Source organism: Hyla sarda, chromosome 4 (genome assembly GCF_029499605.1).
Source record: "Hyla sarda isolate aHylSar1 chromosome 4, aHylSar1.hap1, whole genome shotgun sequence".
Taxonomy (NCBI): Eukaryota; Metazoa; Chordata; class Amphibia; order Anura; family Hylidae; genus Hyla; species Hyla sarda.
Window position 1 is genome coordinate 402,966,333 of NC_079192.1, and position 18,279 is coordinate 402,984,611.

General features: G+C 43.1%; 1 protein-coding gene and 1 pseudogene across 5 annotated transcripts in view; both read left to right on the forward strand.

Moving 5' to 3' along the window:
- Positions 1-18,279, forward strand: part of PACSIN2 (protein kinase C and casein kinase substrate in neurons 2) — a 112,449-nt gene that overhangs the window by 34,566 nt on the left and 59,604 nt on the right. Inside the window, exon 1 of one of the 5 annotated variants that reach the window (XM_056517415.1) lies at positions 11,810-12,130. The exons of 2 other annotated variants lie outside the window; for them this stretch is intronic. The gene's annotated coding sequence lies outside the window, so the exon portion shown is untranslated. Of the gene's footprint in view, positions 1-11,809; positions 12,131-18,279 lie in introns of those variants that run through there. 2 more of the 5 variants (XM_056517411.1, XM_056517413.1) reach the window with 2 other exon arrangements.
- Positions 14,552-14,761, forward strand: LOC130267853 (U2 spliceosomal RNA; annotated as a pseudogene).

Genomic DNA, 18,279 nt, shown 5'->3' on the forward strand with positions numbered 1-18,279 from the left:
CACCAGACAGACCTGATCCTATTCCAGAATTTATTTCTCCCATCTAGTATTATGGATGGGCCTTATTCTGATTAAAGGGGTACTCCGCTGCTCAGCGTTCGGAACAAATTGTTCCGAACGCTGGAGCTGGTGCCGGGAGCTTGTGACGTCATAGTACCGCCCCTCATGATGTCACGCCCCGCCCCCTCAATGCAAGTCTATGGGAGGGTGCGTGACGTCCGTCACGCCCCCTCCCGTAGACTTGCATTGAGGGGCCGTGACGTCATGAGGGGGCAGGGCTATGACGTCACAAGCTCCCGGCTCCAGCGTTTGGAACAGTTTGTTCCAAGCGCTGAGCAGCGTAATACCCCTTTAATGGGATCCGTGCACAACATTCACTGGATTTAGAGGCCCAGAATACTGTTGCACCTCCTAATCTGACATCGGGTTTGGAGTCTGTTAGTGTTTAAATTGGGTTAACCCCAGAATAGGGAATAACTAGCTGATTGGTGAGGGTACGACCGCTAGGATTCCCACTGATAGCAAAAATGGAGACCAGTTGTCATTTGGGTGAATTGAGCTGCAGCTTGCACACTCGGCCACCACTCTATTTTCTATATCTTGGAACTTTTGACTATAGGGCTCTGCAATGTACTGAAATCAAAGAGTGCATGAATAGCGCGGCGGTCTAATATGCATGCCGCCGCTTGTTTGTGACAGTTGACCTTTGTTGTCATCATCGTTCATGATCTCACTAATCAGGGGGGGCCCCCATCAATCATCTAGATAGCTTTTATTCTTTGGATAACCCCTTTTTAACTTTTTTTGGGAATAAAAGGATTTGGTGTTGAAATCCAACATGCGCGATTTTTATCTCCAACAACGTAAAGAGGTTATCCACCATAAGGGGATTTTAGTACGTACCTGGCAGACAATAATGGACATGCTTAGGAAGGATCTGCGCTTGTCTTGGGGCTAAATGGCTATGTTGTGAGATTACCATAACACTGTGGCTAGCTTTTTGTGAACTGGTATTTCCTGTTTCTTTTTTTTCCTACAAATCTCATAATTCCATTTTCCTCCCACACATCAGCCACCCCCACCCATTGAAACATAAATGAGCTGCATCCATTCAAAAGACCAGTGGTTTTCAATCAGGGTGCCTACAGCTGTTGCATTAGTTGCAGATTGATCTCTCTCCCACCAAGCGATCGCTCCACCCATTGAAGCAGACAGGCTCCCTGTCATCAGATGACTAATGAGTCAGGTCTCGGCCACATTGCAACCTGGGAAAAATCTGAGAAATCGTCACACACAGGTACAGACACTATATTATTAACTACACTAACTTTACAGCCCCTGTAGCATAGTCAAATAAAAAAAAAATCCTGGAAAACCCATTTTAATTGTTTGGGCTACCCAATACTTATTAGATGGTTGGCCAATCCTGCCAAAACATATCTCACGATCATCTATGGGCTTATGAGCTTCGGTTATGATGCTGTGATGATGATGATAATATAGGTTAGTATATAGGGCATTTTCTTTCTGGGTTAGAACTACTTTCCCACTAAAAAGTGGGCTAAGTGGTCTATCTTGTCACTATTGAATAGCCAAGATGGCCATACTGTGAATGGAGGGGGGGGGGGGGGGGGGGTGACCATACATGCCAAGCTATGGCATCACTGTTAGCATATTTATGGCATGTTTTGGCTCTCCAGTTGGCATCATACTTGGCTTTCTTTGGCACATGAATCAATATCGCTGTCAGGGTGAAGGATCCCGTTCACCTTGGGTGGAGACGTCTCTGTCTGTTGATAAAATAAATGTAGACACGATATAAGACGCTCTCTCCGCTAGTTTATATTCCCTTTTTCTAAGCGGGGCTTCCTTTCTTCTCTTCGGTTGGCTTGATTTATGTCTGCATCTCTTGAAAACTGGAACAGAGTTTGCCAGAGGCAGCGCGTTGAAATATCTTGAATCTCTTTTTGAGGCTTGATAAGAGAACAGACCCTTTCATGAAAGTGTCAGGAGACGGCGAAATGTAAATGCAGTTTTCATGCTTCAGTATAAGATAACGTAGTGCACCCGGATGGTCACTCTATGGAACTCCCTGTCCTTTCAATTCTAAAATCCGACTATTGTAGTTGGATAACTTAACAACAGTAAAGTTTTCCCATATGTGGGGTGGGTCCCAATAAAGGCGCAGATGGGATTGCATTCTTACCAGTGGACATTACCTCTCTTCTGACTTTTCGTCTTCCTTATTTTAGCTCTCTTAACTTCTGAGGAGTCCTTGTGTGCACAACGGAGAGCTATCCTGCAGCCCTTGTACATTATTCAAATAGTTAGTAAAATATTAAGTGCATGCCTCAGCTTCTTATCCTGGAGTATCTACATTGTGAAATCTTCATCCAGGGTCACCAAAGTGTCCTGCCTCTCTGGCTGCTTCAGGGAGGGTTTTAGTTAAATTTTTACCCTGCTCAACAATTTCCAACATAGTTATTGACCCACGACTATGGAGTTCTGCTGCAGTCTTGAACATACAGTATGTCCTCCTTTCTCGGTGGACCTGTTCTTAGAAAGTCTTCCCTCCTTTTGCATCTTACCAGTGGACTCTGGACTTAAATTGGCACTATAATCTATATGGAATAAAGGTGCATTACTGTGGTGGATGTAACGGTGACATTGGCTAACCCTCAAAACTGATGAAAATTGAGACATTAGCCATTATATCCTTAGATGAAGGACATACATGAGCCCGCACACCAATGCCAAGGTTTCTCAAGTGGCACGGGACCTAACACTAACCTACCTGTGCATGATAAGCAGAACCAGGGGCCAGTGGGCATACCAATGCGCTTTTATTATCATTTTAGGTAGCATTAAGGTTCACCTGTGAGGCCAGCAACTTACCAGCCATCTTGGGTGGGGCTTATAGCTTGTATCCCTCCTCCCACTGTATGTGTGTGTAGCCACACTGGCGGTAACCTGGGAGAAGGCTGTGAGTCTGATCTAACACTGCTGTAATTGCCCACTGGCCCCTGGTTTTACTTTATCATGCACAGGTAGGTTAGTGTTAAGTCCCGGGCCACTTGAGAAACCTTGGCGTTGGTGTGCGGGCTCAGGTATGTCCTTCATCTAACAATATACTGGCTAATGTCTAAATTTGAGGGTTAGCCAATGTCACTGTTACATCCACCACAGTAATGCACCTTTATTCCATATAGATTATTTTGATTTCATCACATCCACACCTATTTATCTGGTGCAGGATGCCATTGTGGTACTTGTGGTCGCTTGCAGGCATCCTCCATTGTATGCATTTATTGCTGTGGATTGCCTTTAGCAATGGACCACAAGAGCAGGCTCTGCCCCCAAGTATCTATGCACATCTGCATTCAGGGGTTGAGCATCATCTGCCATCTGATACCATGACAGTGTATTTGCTTAAATGGGCACTGTCAGATACAATGGGGGAGATTTATCAAAACATGTGCAGAGGAAAAGTTGTTGAGTTGCCCATAGCAACTGAGTTGACCAATCGGATCGCTTCTTTCATTTTTGAAAAGGTCTCTGAAAAAATTAAAGAAGGGATCTAATAGGTCGCTATGGGCAAGTCAGCAACTTTTCCTCTGGACAGGTTTTGATAAATCTCCCCCAATGTGTTTTGCAATAGAAAATTGCAAAAGCCAGTGAAAAAAAACTGGTTCCCCTGCCTCCTGGGACACATACCAGTCCTGCAGTGTCCATTGGTCATGGACACCATGAGTGATTGACAGGGATCCGGGCAGGTCCAGGGCCCTCTTTGAGTAAGAGCAGAGTGAGGGAGGAGGGGGAGGAGTTATCACAGTGAGGAGAAAAGAGGAACACGCCCCATGCCTCTGCATGGACAGAAACCTCACTGAGCAAATTATGTCAAGTAAATAAAGGTAATTCAGAGAGAAATATAGGTCGTAGACACATAAAAATTACATGTAAATGTTTTTTTTTTTGACAGGTACTCTAAGTTTGACACTATATGTAGTTGCACCTAAATCTCTCTTATATATAAGCATTAGGATTGCGTAGTTAGCATTTGCACCCAGGTCCATGACCCTCTTAAAAATTTTGCACTAGGACCTAAGAGTTTCAAGTTACACCTCTGATGAGAATTTAGTAATTCATGTGCAGAAACCTCATTGAAGAACATGGGCAACAGCAATTTTAGCCAGGATGACCTGTGCTGTAAACTAAAGTCATACTCCTCTCTTTCTTGGGTCAGTGTTGGTTGGTGACCATTATGGCCATAACAACTGTGGTTGATACCCAGCTACCCCAAGTTCCAGTAAAGCTACAAAAAGTGAAATGGGGTAAAGCTGGCCGTACACATCAGATGTATGTTTGCCAAGCCCACTGATTTTGGTGGGATCGGCTGACCATATAATGTGTATGGTAGACTCTTGACTCTTAACCCATTGGCGGATGTTGAGAGCAAGTAGGATCGAGCATTTTTACAAGTCGGGCGTGCGTGTGTATAGGGATATTGGAATAGATAGCTCTATGTCCTGCTTAAGTTGGATGAAAACGCAAATAGAGAAACACAGCCGCACATCCACCATTTGTATTTTGATCTGATTGCTTCTCAGCATAATAAAAAAAAAAAAAACAGGTTGTTATACATTTTGATCAAAAAGTACAAGCCCACTCGCCACATCAAGGCCACCTAGTTAGGTCCCTAACCTAACACTGGCCCATTGCCGGGCGGCGACCACTGCCTCCGAGACACCATGCCCACAGGGGGAATGACCCAGTGGCCAGGCAGCCCAACTGCTGTCTGACCAAGCCCCTGGGCCGCACCACCCTACAGACAAAGCATCACAGAAACAATGGCCACCACAGAGCACCACACCAGTGTGAATACCCACCATGTGCTCCCTACCAGAGGGCTGAATAGGTGGCCTTGACGTGGTGAGAGGGCTTGTACTTTTTGATCAAAATGTATACGAACATGTTTATGAATTTATGCTGAGAAGCAATTAGATCAAAATACAAATTGTGGATGTGCGACTAGGTTTCTGTTTCTCTATTTTTGTTTTCAATTGGATGAAAGACTTTATCGGTGATAGCTTTTCGGGTTTCCATATTGATGATCACATGGTTAAAGTTTGAAGGAGAATGACTCAAGGACTTTACCTGGTATTTTTAGTTTATCCTATATAGAATATAAGAGTTTTGATCTATCAGAATGTGCTGAATGTCTCATCACCTATGATCCAGATGTTGGTAGAAGTTGTTGGGTAGCAGATGTTTTCGGATAAGGTTGAGGGCTAGATCTGACCCTTTATGTACCGCTTGGACTGAACAAAAAGTTGTTCATAATTCTATTTAGTTTCCATGGAAATCTGAAGGCAGATAGGTTGGCCATAGACCTAAAAAATGCATCCCGAAAATAAGTAGATTCCAAGGTGTCTGCAAAGAGAGTTCATTAAGACAAGGGAAATCTACTGCAAGATCGGCATTTTTTCCCCCTGCAGGGCAAATGTTTTCTTTGCATTTTTATTGACCTAATGCAGCAAGACCAAGAAGTCACCAGACAAAAACTTTAAGGTTGATGACGTCACAACATCTTTCACCTTATGTCCCAGTCACGCCCAGTCTGGGTGGGTTGTCAGATCGGTAGTCACGTTTTCTCATGTCTTTCCATGTGTTCTATCGTTAGGTTAATCTTCTAGTCTTTCCAGGGAGTGCCGGGTCCACGGGTGTGTATAAGATTTAATTTTGGAAATGTTAATTATAATTTTGACCTCAATATAACTGGGAATGTCCGTTCCATAGCAGGGCTGGGACACCGTAAACATCTACTTGTTGTAATAATAGTACTTGACTTGTTGCCTAAGACTTGTTCGTTGGTGCTTCTGATTGTTCTACCAGTAGATGGGTCATGGATGGAAATTACATTCATGGTAGATCATGCTTGGAGCAATGGTTGACCTTGTGTTGGCTGGTTACAATCTAAAGGGGTCCCATTTACCTTCAATAGCTGTGAGAGTAACCTTTGTTTAGCCTACAGCTATACCTCCCGTACAGATTTAAGTTCTGTTTGGCAAAGCCTACATGTGTTCTCCATAGTGATTGGGGAATATGCCATCGATAGACACCCCTTCTGATGGAATCCAACATGCCTGATGTTTCCTTACCCTGACATCACTTACTGTGTGGAGTTGGCAGACCCCATACACATAAGATGGTTGGCTAGTCCCCATAAAACTGTAAAGTTTGGCTGACTTAGCTGTTAAATGTATGGGGACCTGGTCTAGGTAAATGGTAGCCATCTAACCCTTTGCTGAAGAGTTGTCCCAACCTTATTTTACCATGTGGGGACAAATGGTTTCGACCCAAAAGCTTCTAAAATTACAGAATGGCAAAACCATTTTTGGGGCACCTGGTGAAAATGTCCCTTTGCCAATATAGGATCCTCCAAGAGTTTGTACTTTGGCTTAAAGCATCCTGGCACAGTACTGATGCTGTATGATTCCCATCGTTACATTAAAAGGATTGTCTGACGATGAGACTAATAGTCTAATATACAAACTGCATATATTGATAAATGTTATTTTACTATCTTTCTGTGATCTTTTATGCTTTCCTTCTGCTTTTGATGAAAACTGTTTTGTTGGTCTTTATTAGCCCAATTTACTGTTTGGTGTACATCCTGTAATGGACTTCCTGTTCCCGTGTACACTCTAGCTTGGAATTCAACCAACTTCCACCTCTTCAATACATAGCCATGGCAGAGCCGGAGATTGCGCTTTGGCTCTGCCATAGAGTTGTATTGAGGGGGCGTGTCGACTGCCGTTTCGTGCAGTGGTCGACACGCCCCCTTCCCGCGGGCTGTCGGGGTCCCATACAGGAGATACTGCAACTTATCCCCTATCCTTAGGAAAGGGGATTAGTTGTTCACCACTGGACTACTCCTTTAAGTACTGCTTAGCTACCAGTTTAGAAAAACTCTCCTCGTTGTCCATAGCAACCAATAATGACACAATTCCCATTTTAAGTTCTGCTATTGAAAAATTTAAAGCAGTGCCGTGATCGGTTGCTATATGCAAGACGGTGGGTAACAATGGCTCATTGTTATGGGCAACCAATCAAGCGCAGCTTTAATTTTTGGAAGAGCAGGATTTAAAATTAGAGCTGTGCCTTCATTGGTTGCTATGGGCAACAAGGGCAGTTATTTTCATAAACAGTTTGAATTTAAATTTAAAGGGGTACTCCGCTGCTCAGCGTTTGGAATAAACTGTTCCGAACGCTGGAGCCGGGAGCTCGTGACGTCATAGCCCCGCCCCCTCAATGCAAGTCTATGGGAGGGGGCGTGACGACAGTCACGCCCCCTCCCATAGACTTGCATTGAGGGGGCGGGGCTATGACGTCACGAGCTCCCGGCTCCAGCGTTAGGAACAGTTTATTCCAAACGCTGAGCAGCGGAGATTACTCCTGTAAAGCCGAATGGTGATTCCTGTAGATGAGAATTGCTGACTATCACATTGTTTGTTTTTTGTGAGTTTTTATTTATTTTTTTTTATTTTTTTTTGTTAAATCTATATTTTTGCCCTCACATTTTCCTGTGATCTTGGCGTCCTCCCTCCCCTGACCTGTAAAAATCACATAATTGACTTTTTGATCCGTCTGCCGACCATGTTGGGACTTGTCACCCAGAACAATGGGTCGTTTCATGTCGTTTTTAAGCTGGATTTAAGGTGTCGCGTTGATGGTGGGCTGGGACACTATATAGACTCTGTCCTGCAGAGGTGAATGACACGGGTGTGTATACATTTGCCGTATTCCTATCTGGCAGACAACCTTGCTCTGAGGTCGTACTGTGTTGGTTGGCGATCTCACCGTGTTTTCCCTAAAAACAATCCCAGTATTAAGTTGTCATCCGCTCCGTAGACTCGGGCTCGGCGCTTCCTTGTCTTCACCGTGCAGGACAAAGGTCCCCTTTGTGGTGACATATTTATAGCTGCGGCTGTTACGGATCTTGGGCCGTGTGTTTTTTTTTTTTTTTTTTTTACTGCTCCTGCAATCACAGAACAATGTAAACCGTGAGGACATTACCCTGGAGGCCGAATACAGAGGACAATAGATCCCAAGGCCTGTGCCCTACAGCTAGAAGATGGCGTTCTGGATAAGAGGGATCATTATGGGTGAAGCAATGCAAATGGATGGCTGAAACGCGTCAGCCAGTAAGGCACAAGCATGGCTGTTGGATCCCACATGTGATCTATCCCTACCCGGTAAAATTATTTAAGAATAGGAGAGAAGTGTGTGATCTCAGGGGTCTTAAAGGGGTATTCCAGGAAAAAAAAGTTTTTTTTTATTTATTTTTTTTTTTAAATCAACTGGCTTCAGAAAGTTAAAGGGGTACTCTGCTGCTCAGCGGGGCTATGACGTCACGAGCTCCCGGCGCCAGCTCCAACGTTTGGAACAAACTGTTGCGCGAACGCTGGAGCTGGCGCCGGGAGCTCGTGACTTCATAGCCCCGCCCCCTCATGACGTCACACCCCGCCCCCTCAATGCAAGTCTATGGGAGGGGGCGTGACCCCTGTCAAGACAGTTTGTTCCAAACGCTGAGCAGCAGAGTACCCCTTTTAAACAGATTTGTAAATGACTTCTTCTGTTAAAAAATCTTAATCCTTCCAGTGGTCTTAAAAAAAAAATCTTAATGCTTTCAGTACTAAGCTGCTGAAGTTGAGTTGTTCTTTCCAGTCTGACCACAGTGCTCTCTGCTAACACCTGTCTGTCTGTCTCAGAAACTGTCTCAAGCATTAGAGGTTTGCTATGGGGATTTGCTCCTACTCTGGACAGTTCCTGAGACAAGCAGAGGTGTCAGCAGAGAGCACTGTGGTCAGAGGGAAAATAACTACTCAACTTCAGGAGCGGATAACTACTGGAAGGATTAAGATCATCAGCTGCTGAAGTTGAATTGTTCTTTCCAGTCTGACCACAGTGATCTCTGCTGACACCCCTGTCTGTCTCATGAACTGTTTGTATGGGGATTTACTCCTACTCTGGACAGTTCCTGAGACAGACAGACAGGTGTCAGCAGAGATCACTGTGGTCTGACTGGAAAGAACGACTCAACTTCAGCAGCTGGTAACTACTGGAAGGATTAAGTGTTTTTTTTTTTATTTATTTTTTATAGAAGTAATTTGCAAATCTGTTTTCTGGAGCCAGTTGATAGATATATATATCTAATATATATAAAAAAAAATTCCCTGGAATACCCCTCTAAGTCTCCTACAAAACGGAGTGGTGGTCACACATGTGCACCGATGCTCCATTCATTGTCTATGGAAGCTGCCAGTGATAGCTGAGCACTGTACTTGGCTATCCTGGCAGCTCCTACACACAATGATGGGTTGGCGGTGACTCGGGAACCAATTCTCGTGAAGGTTATGTTCACACCTTGCGGATTCGTTACAGATTTTACCAATAAAGAAGTCAAAACCTACAGCCTATCCGCCATGTGTGCACATGCACAAGTATATTTCGCTGCAAATAATTTCTGCCACATGGTCCCGGTCTAAGGCCCGTTATGTATGCAATCTTATAAATGCATACATCAGTAACATAAATGGCGTACATACATGACATACGTACATAAACGCTGTACATAAAATATAAAGGTTGTACATTCATAAATGATGTACACATACATACATACATACATGCAGTACATTCATACATACATGCTGTACAAAAAGCATAAATGACGTACATATGTAACTGCTGAACATACATAAATGCTGTATACATACATGAAGTACATTCATACATAAATGACGTACATTCATACATCAATGACATACACAAATGACGTACATTCATACATGATGAACATACATAAATGCTGTACACACATACATAAATGCTGTACACATATATATACATAAATGCTATACTTGCATACATAAATAAATGCTATACACACATACATACATAAAGGACATTCATACATAAATGCTGTACACACATACATAAATGCTGTACACATATATATACATAAATGCTATACTTGCATACATAAATAAATGCTATACACACATACATACATAAAGGACATTCATACATAAATGCTGTACACACATACATAAAGGACGTACACACATACATAAATGCTGTATACATACCTGAAGTACATTCATACATAAATGCTGTACACATATACATTAATGCTATATACACATACATAAAGGACGTACGTACATACATAAATGCTATACACACACACATACATAAAGGACGTACATACATAAAGGACGTACATACATAAATGCTGTACACACATACATAAAGGACGTACATACACACATACATAAATGCTATACACAGATACATACATAAAGGACGTACATACATAAATGCTGTACACACATACATTAATGCTATATACACATACATAAAGGACGTACGTACATACATAAATGCTATACACAGATACATAAAGGACGTACGTACATACATAAATGCTATACACAGATACATAAAGGACGTACATACATAAATGCTATACACACATACATAAAGGACGTACATACATAAATGCTGTACACACATACATAAAGGACGTACATACACACATACATAAATGCTATACACAGATACATACATAAAGGACGTACATACATAAATGCTATACACACATACATAAAGGACGTACATACATAAATGCTGTACACACATACATAAAGGACGTACATACACACATACATAAATGCTATACACAGATACATACATAAAGGACGTACATACATAAATGCTATACACAGATACATAAAGGACGTACATACATAAATGCTATACACACATACATAAAGGACGTACGTACATAAATGCTATACACACATTCATACATAAAGGACGTACAAACACACATACATAAATGCTATACACAGATACATACATAAAGGACGTACATACATAAATGCTATACACACATACATACTGTACATACATGCATACATAAAGGACGGACGTACGTACGTATATACATAAATGCTATACACACATACATACTGTACATACATACATAAATGCTATACATACTGTACATACATAAATGCTATACGCACATACATAAAGGACGTACATACATAAATGCTATATACACACATACATAAAGGACGTACATACACACATACATAAATGCTATACACAGATACATACATAAAGGACATACATACATAAATGCTATACACACATTCATACATAAAGGACGTACAAACACACATACATAAATGCTATACACAGATACATACATAAAGGACGTACATACATAAATGCTATACATACATACTGTACATACATGCATACATAAAGGACGTACATACATAAATGCTATACGCACATACATAAAGGACGTACATACATAAATGCTATACACACATTCATACATAAAGGACGTACATACATAAATGCTATACACAGATACATACATAAATGCTGTACATACATACATACTGTACATACATACATAAATGCTATACACACATACATAAATAAATGCTGTATACATACCTGAAGTACATTCATCCATCAGAGGTTATGCTTGGAAATCCTTTTGATGTCTATCCAGTGTATGGCTCAGACAGATATGATGTGAACAGGGGGAACTATTTAAAATATTTTTTTTTCCCTGCACATTTTTCCATTTGCTTTATTGCTATACACGTGTGTTTTTGTGGGGTTATTTAACCCATAGTCAAGCCTTCTCAGCGGCGCTGCACGTTGGGATGACGTGTCACTGTACCTGTAGGGGGAGGAGGGAGCTGCTGCTGCTGCTGCAATATGTAAACATGTCAGAGCACTGGCAGCGATGAGGAGGAGGGATCCCTGCTGCAGTGTGCAGGAATGACCTTACCCTGAGCTGCAAGGATTTACGCTGCACACAGGAAATGATGACACGGCCTCGCTGAGGATTGTGCGGAGGAATAAGGTCACAGCAGCTGTGCAGGAATAGTGCAGGTGCAGCAGGCTGAATGCCAACGATGCAGCCAGAGCAGCAGCGCGCCATCACCAGCAGCCGCCTGTAAGTACCCGGAGCCTGGATGTCACACACTGCTTCCCCCAAGAGGAGCACCGCCATCTGCTACCCTGTTATCCCTCCCAGGTGAGGCGAAATCCCTAAATCCCTATTCTTCTACACCCCCTCCCGTATGGCATCCGTATTTCTCTCCAGCTTATGTATATAAAGGGTGGATCGGGGGGAGGATTAAGCCATTATCTCGGTGTATTATCTTGTGGTATTTTTGGGTCTTTTTGTTTATTATTTAAAAAAAATAAAATAATTTTTGCCAACCAAATGGCTGCACATTATCAAGAGATGTAGCAGAGCCGGTTTGGTTATGTAGTACAGTGCATGCAGGGAGGTGTATTGAGCTCGGTTCGTAAATGGACCGGTGAAGTGACAAATTCGGCACTGCTGTGCGTGTAAATAATGTATATACCAGTGTTTCCCTACCAGGGTGCCTCCAGCTGTGGCAAAACTACAACTCCCAGCATGCCCGGACAGCCTTCGGCTGTCCGGGCATGCTGGGAGTTGTAGCTTTGCCACAGCTGGAGGCATCCTGGTTGGGAAACACTGGTAAAATACAATGTGAATATACACTATTTTTAATAATAATAATAATGATAATTATATAGAAATACAAAATATATCTATATCATTTTTTATTTATATAAATGTGCATATAATAATTATGATACGAAAAAAATTTAATAAAAATGAGATATATATATGTATACATTGAAGACCTGTCCAGCTCTGTTCATTGGTGGGATGACTTGTCAGTGATTTTACAACATTGCACAGACAGCAAATTAAGCTCAGCTACATGTCACGTATTTTTCGCTGCTGCAGTGTGTAGCAGGATTAGTAGCCCACTTATTATTTTACAGCAGTGTTCCCTTACCAGGGTGCCTCCAGCTGCTGCAAAACTACAACTCCCAGCATGGTGGCCGGACAGCCAAAGGCCGATATAGGGTTTGATGATTTTGTGATACGGACTTGTGCTTGTGCATCGTGACTATCTGTTTCTGCTTGTGCATCGTGACTATCTGTTTCTGCTTGTGCATCGTGACTATCTGTTTCTGCTTGTGCATCGTGACTATCTGTTTCATCCTGGATCTTTGTTATGTTTAAAATACATTGGCTTTGGAATCTCATATGACATTTTTTATTTTTTTTTTATTTTTGGTAACTAAAAATAATTTGTATGTGTAAAATATATATTTTTATTATATAAATTTTTTTGTACATTTCTGGTAAATTTTATATTATTTTTTGGTGACTAAAAATAATTTGTGTATAATATATATAGATATACGGTACTTAATTATTATTTTTTTTTGTACATTTCTGGTAATTTTTTTTTAAATAATTTGTGTGTGTGTGTATATATATATATATATATATATATAATATATAATATATATAACACACACACGCAAAAAATTTTTAGTTACCAAATATAAATAAAAACTAAATATTTACCAGAAATGTACAAAAAAAAAAATTTTTTAAGGTAATAAATAAATACGGTATATATTTCCACTCTTTAGGACACAGCACCAGTCACGAGGTCTGGGTTAAATGCAGTAAAAAGCAAAAAAAGTTTTAATGCATTTAACCTGGACCTCGTGACAGGTGCTGTGTCCTAAAGAGTGGAAGTATTTGGTTATCCAGCATGGCACGCTGGGGGACTCCTGCACCGCACTGAAGGCCATCCAGTGCTGGAATTCCTACACATTTTTATATATATATTATATTATATTATATTTACGGTGGAGGGTTCCCCCAACGCTTCACCTCTCTTCCAAAAATAATTATTAATTTGCATTATATGATCCATCTGCTCCATGTAGGAAGTGTTACAGAATATATTGTGTGCGCCGGGGATTTGCGAGGGTAAACACGCCGGAGGAATATTCATTGCGGCGGACAGAGTCTGCAGCTCCCCTAAAATCTTAAGTGCGAGGGTTTGGGAAATTGGTTCCCCAGATGTATGCAATTGTTCTCCTATATGGGTACATGTATTTGCCATTGATTTGGAGAAAAGTATTGTGCCACCAAACAGCTCTGACCCATCGAGGCTTGGACTCCATAGACCTGTGAAGGTGTCCTGTAAGTCGTGAGGTTTGGCCTCAATGGAACATATGAGATCTGGTGAATGTTGGAGCCATGTCACCACCTTGATGGTTTTTGTCATGTTTCCCATTCCTAAACCATGTCTGCGGTGTTGGCCAGGGGCATTATTCTGCTGAAGGGGGCCGCTACCATTAGGGGGTCCTACTGTTGTGAAATACAGAAAGGAACTGTCGTGAAGGGTGGGACTTGGTCTGTACAATGTTTAGGTAGGTGGAATGTGTCACAGTAACAGAACCCAACAGAACATTGCCTCCTCCAACTTATCTTCTTCCCATAATGCATCTTGGTGCCATCTCTTATCTAGGTAAGTGACTCACAAACCCCTGACCATCGATAGGAAAACCTGATCCACCAGACCAGGCCACCATCTTCTATTACGCCACTATCGCTTCTTGGCCTTTTGGCTAAGATCAAGTGTAGTATCTGTTCTTATCAGGTAGTCCACTAGTAGGAATGGATGGCTACATGGAGGAGCAGGTGTACCGAGGTGTTCCGGGGCTGGTGCCACGAAACCAGCTAAATGGCTGCTCTGATGTGACCTGTTACCTCCGGGTCTCGCTTGAGGCTGGGAGGGTCTAGAGCCGAGGTACTTTTGTGCCTCGGGGGTTGGTGACCCTGAGGTGCTGAAACTCACTGGGTGTTATAACTCACTGAGTGAACGCACTGCACCATTACTCTTCACTAGAGATGAGCGAACTTACAGTAAATTCGATTCGTCACAAACTTCTCGGCTCGGCAGTTGATGACTTTTCCTGCATAAATTAGTTCAGCTTTCAGGTGGTCTGGAAATGGTGGATACAGTCCTAGGAGACTCTTTCCTAGGACTGTATCCACCTTTTCCAGCCCACCGGAGCACCTGAAAGCTGAACTAATTTACGCAGGATAAGTCATCAACTGCCGAGCCGACAAGTTTGTGACGAATCGAATTTACTGTAAGTTCGCTTATCTCTACTCTTCACCTTTGGCACTCACCCTTGTATCCCGGCCTTCTGGTTAGGATCAGGGAAATTTTGATATATCCGGCCTGATGACCGGGCAGTATATCTGCACTCGTCCACTTATTTATTCTTTTTGTATGTCACTGTGCCACTTTACGTGTTTGTTTGTACACAGGATTTGTCAGGATGTGGTAGCCCTTCTGGGTGTCCCTCCTGGGTGTGTGTGGCCATTAGGTTCCTCACCTCCCTGTATCCCCAGGGCATCTTGGCTTCGGTTGAGATGCCATCAGTATACGGCTCCTTGGCTGATACCCTGGTTAATGCTTAGGTTGAAGCCAGGTGCATTTGTGGCCCCTTAGTAGCTTCAGCGAAAAGGGCATCGAACCTGAATACTTGCAGGTGCCTTTTGGCCAGGAGGTGAAGGGTAGGTTTGTTGGGGGGCCTCTCTCCTGTTGGAGTAGGGCTTAGCGATAGATCGAATCCTTTGTGCACCTTTTTTTAGGGTGACATGTTTGCATTTTTTCCTGCACTTTGGGTTATAGAGAGCACTTGCCTCAGCTCTAAAAAAAATAAATAAAAACATCTTCTATTACTCCGTAGTCCAGTTCTGAAGGCACTTTAGGTGGAAGGTGGCAGTCAGCATGGGCGCTCTGACCAGTCTACCTCTACACAGGTGACCATCGGAGAACCTCTTCAAGACAGACTCTCTATATAGCCAACACATCTATGGCTCATTCTTTCAATGTCTGGATCCGGTTGTCTGGACGCAGCGATTAATTCATGGCCACGTCTTTAACAGACAAATAAAATTACGAAAGGAAGAGCTTAACGTAATGAAATGAGATTTGTCGAAATCTTCTTTAATTCTGTTTCTCCACAAGTGTCTATTTTACTGAGAGTAGAGCCCTTGGGTAATGGCGGATAATGGAATATTAGGAAGGCTTGTGGCCATCCGGAAGAGGAACCTCAGCTGATGGAACACTTAAATTTTAGTTATAGCCAATTGGGGCTTCTGGTTCACATTTAAGGGGTATTCTGGGTTTAAACATCTTATCCCCTATCCAAAGGATAGGGGATAAGATGTATGATCGCAGGGGTCCCACTGCTGGGGACCCCCGCGATCTCTGCTTCCGAGACGAGGACGTGACCTCACGGTCATGCCCCCCCGGTTACGCCATGCCCCCTCAATTCACGTCTATGGGAGGGGGTGCGCCCCCTCCCATAGACGTGAATGGAGGGGGCGTGGCGTCACTGGAGGGGCGCGACCGTGACTTCACATCCCCGTCTCTGAAGCAGCACTCGGTACAGAATTACAAGGGCTGCACTGAGATTGCGGCGGTCCCCAGCAGCAGGACCCCTGCAATCATACATCTTATCCCCTATCCTTTTGATAGGGGATAAGAAGTATAAACCTGGATTGCCCCTTTAAACAGACCTATCTGGTGTGGGGATACTATCTTATTGGGGGGGGGAAATTTCACATTTTTATGTTTGACATTGACTCACAGGGAAACATTCTAATAGGTGGAAATTCTCTTTTCTTAAGAAACGCTATTGTATGGTATTTGTGTGTGTAGGGAAGCTGGTGGGTTTCTCTGCACGCATATGGACTGACCCAGTACTGTTTGCACGGGTGTTTGGCTAATTCCAGTGTTTGCCATCCAGGGTGCCTGTATGGAAGCAAGCTTGGCACATGCGCCACCATGTCTCCAAGTATGTACAAGGTCTCCTTACCAGCCGGTTCAGGTGACCACCACTCTTTACATTTATCCTCTTGCCCTGCAATGTGGATACATGAGTATGTCATGAAGACAGCCACTTTATGTTTGCGGAAGAGGGGAGCCCCTGGCCCTCCATGAAGAGGGGAGCCCCTGGCCCTCCATGAAGGGGGGAGCCCCTGGCCCTCCATGAAGGGGGGAGCCCCTGTCCATATTGGGGCATATAGATGGGGCTTCTGAGATGAAGACCTCTAGCCATGTCCCATGAAGGAGAGCCACATGGCAGCTCTAATGTAGGATGTATAAGGCTTGTATATGTATGATCCCGCACATGCAATGTATAAGTTTGCCTCTGTATCTGCAGACAGCGATGGAGATCGTCCATGAAATCCATAATTGGGCTGTTAGACAGTTTCCCTAGTAAATTTAGGCCCTGACAGTGAGGGTATTGTTCACCACTCTGCGGTGGAGGAGCCTGGATGTGGCGGCTGCATTGTAAATTCATGGCTGTCATTGTGGATGATTCTTCATTCATGCGGATTAACCAGTTTCAGGCCGCCCGCTGTCCGCAGATGTTTTCATCCCCATTCACCTTCTATGGATTGTAATAGTCGTACAACCTGGGAAACCTATGCAAAACATTGGATAACTTTCCTTTATAAAAAGCAACCAGGGGCTGTTATACATAATTCTGTGTAAATAGCTTTAGTCACTGTGTACATACATTACTGATCCTGAGTGTTATCCTGTATTATACTCCACAACTGCACTCACTTTTCTGCTGGTGAGGTCACTGTGTACGTACATTACTTATCCTATACTGATCCTGAGTTATATCCTGTATTATACTCCAGAGCTGTACTCACTATTCTGCTGGTGAGGTCACTGTGTACATACATTACATTACTTATCCTGTACTGACCCTGAGTTATATCCTCTATTATACTATACTATTCTGCTGGTGAGGTCACTGTGTACATACATTAAATATACCTAAAATCTGGTCTTTCATAAGATCACTAATAGGAGCATAAACAGTATTATGATATTGAATGTTCACAGTCAGATACCGTATATACTCGAGTATAAGCCAACCCGAATATAAGCAGAGGCCCCTAATTTTACCCCAAAAACCCAGGAAAAGTTATTGACTCGACTATAAGCCTAGGGTGGGAAATACATCATCCCCCCCCCCCCTGTCATCATCCAGACCCCCGTCATTAACACCCTCATGATCATCCCCCTTTCATCATCCAGACCCCCGTCATCATCACCCGCTGTCATCATCCCCCCCCCCCTTCATCATCACCACATGTCACCAGCCCCCCCCCCCTTCATCATCACCGCTTGTCAATGTCTGATTTAACAGTGGTCTTCAACCTGCGGACCTCCAGATGTTTCAAAACTACAACTCCCAGCAAGCCCGGGCAGCCATCGGCTGTCCGGGCTTGCTGGG